Source organism: Muntiacus reevesi, chromosome 21 (assembly GCF_963930625.1).
Source record: "Muntiacus reevesi chromosome 21, mMunRee1.1, whole genome shotgun sequence".
NCBI classification, from domain to species: domain Eukaryota; kingdom Metazoa; phylum Chordata; class Mammalia; order Artiodactyla; family Cervidae; genus Muntiacus; species Muntiacus reevesi.
In genome coordinates this window covers 2852544-2856116 of record NC_089269.1, presented here as the reverse complement: position 1 = coordinate 2856116, position 3573 = coordinate 2852544, and positions in this window count along the sequence as shown.

Genomic DNA, 3573 nt, shown 5'->3' with positions numbered 1-3573 from the left:
TTTATTGATTATTTATTTATTTGGATGCCCCACATCTTAGTTGCAGCTTGTGGGATCTTTAGTTGAGGCATGCGGACCGTTGGCTCAGTATATGGGATCTAGTTCCCTGACCAGGGATGGAACCTGGGCCCCATGCATTGGCAGCAGGGAGCCTTAGTCACTGCACCACCAAGGAAGTGCTACATAGCTTCCCTTACGTACACACTGCCTATCAACCCATGATGGGCACGCATCCATTTGCGCATAATGTGAATACGTTTTTATTTGTATTGCTTTAATTGGCCAAGTGTATTTTGATTTCCCTTTCACTTATTTCCATCTGTCTCGGTTTGAACAGAACGAAGTCTCAGTAAATCCCTTGACAATAGTAGGGGCTGTGCCCACTCAGCATACTCTATACACTTTCAATAATATAAAGCCATAGAGAGAAAGTAATTTTCAGGTAATGACTTATATGCTATGAACATACTCCACTTCAAAATTTTAGAGCTGAAAAAGACCTTACAGACCATATGATCCAGGCTTGTTTTGCAGAGCAGAAAATGGAGATGCAGGAGAAAGAAGTGGCTTAGCAATCCAAGTTATTGCAGGGCCAGAGTAAGACTCCAGGTCTCTGACACTTCTTGGCCTGTGTGGGGAGAGCTGTGATCTTAAATATCTCCATATTCTGAAGTGTCTGCCTTATTTCTACCATACAGGCTTTTCTGCAGAAGATGGTCCACAAATGTGTAGATGATAGGTTGAGCTTGACAGGTCCTATTAAAACTGACAATAATACAGGATGAAAGCAAGGAGGGTGTGTAGGGAGTTGGAAAGAAAGAGAGGAAGATTTTTTTCATAACTTATGATTATAAAGTTTAAAACTAACCTGGTTGGTACTGCCTACATTAAAACACACAGACACATATTTAAAAACCAAAAGAGTAATAGAACTCAGGGTTCCGTTTTCAATCCCCAGCAGAATTCTATAGGTTTGCAAACACAAAAGTCTGATCTTGCTCTCACTAACTTTCAAGGTTGATCAGACAGAATGAAAAAGGGAGGGGAAACTTCTCAAGCAGAGAGGATAATTGCATGCCCTTCTCTATGACTTGCATTTTATTTCCAGCCCTGCCACTGACTTACTATGTGACCTTGAGTGAGTCATTTCATTTCCAGATGTCAATTTTCTCATTTGTAAAGTAGGATAATAAATACTGCTTTCTGTCTTTCTCATGGGTGATGTTATTATCACCACCAATTAATATTTATTGGGTGCCTGTTGGGTGCATAATGCTGAGGTAGGAGCTTTGTTCTGGAAGTTGGGAAGAAGAGGAGATGAAACATTTTCCATAAACATAGAGATTTACAAAAGAAAGAATTATTAGAGCTTCAAATAGCTATGGCTTATATTTTAAAGCATGCCTCTCTGCCAAGATTTATGTAACAGCATTTTTTCTTCGTTATTGTACAATACACCAGGATAATTATGGTACAGAATATTGGTTTTACTTTTTGGATGTTATGTTCCATATAACATTATTTTAAGCAATTACTATACTTTCTTATGTAGCTGTAATTTATATCCTAAACATAATTTATTTAGAAATATTTATTAGATATGGATGTCATTAGATCTATTTGCCTAGCCACTACCTCTGTTTCTCTTTTTTTTAAAGAAAAAAAATCTACATTAAACATGTAACGCTGTAATTAACACCTTTTCAAAGAGAATGAAGAGAAATCTGAAAAGGCACTTATTAACACATCCTAGCTAAAACCAAAATTTTAAAGCTAGTTCATCCACAGAAATCAGTCCGAATGAATGAGTTTCCTATTCTCTAGAAATCAATCCTGTCTTCTCATTCCTGCTGTCACTTGCCAGATTCAAGTCCTGTTAATCGCTCATCTGGAGGATTTGACGAACCTCCTGCTTTGCGTCTTCACTCTGCTCTCTTAACCACCTGTTCTCCACACCCCTGACAAAGGAGTTTTCCAAGGTTAACCTGTGAATAGATAGACAAAATGTTGGCATACACATGCACAATATTATTCAGCCTTAAAAAGGAATGAAATGCTGGCATATGCTACAACGTGGATAAACCCTGAACACTAGGAGAAGTCTGTCAGATACAAAAGGACAAATGATGCATGGCTCCTCTTCAGGTGCCTAGAATAAGCACATTCATAAAGACAGAAAGTAAATGGTGGTTACCAGGGGTTGAGGGAGAGAGTAATGGGAGTTATTACTTAAAGAGTAAAGAGTTCGTATTGGGAATGATGAAAAAGTCTGGAGATGGGCTGGTTGCATGACACTGCAAATATATTTGATGCCACTCAATCATATAATAAAAGATGATTCAAATGATGTCACAATAAAAAGATTTCAAAAGTACATCTAGTCTTATCATTTTCCCTGTTCAGAAAAGATAACTATTTACAGAGTAAAGTCCAAATTCCTTGGTGTGATGGTAGGATCTTCCTGACTGTAGCTCCAGCTTATCTTTCCAACACTAACTCTGACACATCTATACACGAACAACCCCACCTTTCAATCATGCTGGCAAAGTGAGGGTCACTGATTCACACACATCACGCAGAGAAGTTCCCGGGGCCTTGCTCTGCTCCTCTGATCCTTGGTCCAAGTTTCTTCAGCCTGGAATGTGTGTTCCTTGCTTCCCCTCCCTTCCTCTTAACTGTGGAAACCTCATCCTTTGACGCTTAGTGCAGAACCAACTTCTCTGTGAGACCTTCCTTCCAGTATCAGAATTAATCACTGCCCTTTCAGATAATCTAGTCAAAATATATCTTCTTATAATTATTTTTCAATTCTGAATATAATATGCGTTTCCTAGTGGCAAGAGTTATTTACTGTTTATCTTTCCACGCAGTGATGATTATAAGAGTAGGAATTAGGGTGAGGCAATAGAGGTCTTACGGCACAAAATTTGTATAACCCTAAGAGAGAATTCCTTCTTTTTTTATACTTTTTAAATTGAGGTATAGTTCATTTACAATGTTGTGTTAGTTTCAAATGTGGCTTCCCTGGTGGCTCAGACGGTAAAGAGTCTGCCTGCAATATGGGAGACCCGGGTCCAATCCCTGAGTCAGGAAGATCCCCTGGAGAAGAGAATGGCAACCCACTCCAATATTCTTGCCTGGAGAATTCCCCTGACAGAGGAGCCTGGCGGGTTCCAGTCCATGGGGTTGCAACTTATCAAATGACACAGGAGTGAATTCTTTACTTTTTTGTATATTTTAAGTTGAGATATAGTTCATTTACAAGGCTGTGTTAGTTTCAAGCATACAACAACAACAATAAATGTCATTTATACATATGTATGTATATATATACACATTTTTCAGATTCTTTCCCTTTATAGGTTTTGATAAGATACTGAGCATAGTTCCCCGGGGTATACAGTAGGTCCTTATTGTTTGATCTCTCTGCCCCTCACTCCCCCACTACCCCCTTTGGTAATGATACCTTTGTTTTCTAAGTCAATTAATTCTGTCTTATATTTTATGCCCTACTGACTTCACTTGCCTTGGCTGATCTCAACTCTGGTGTTTAGCAGTTTATATTGACACTAG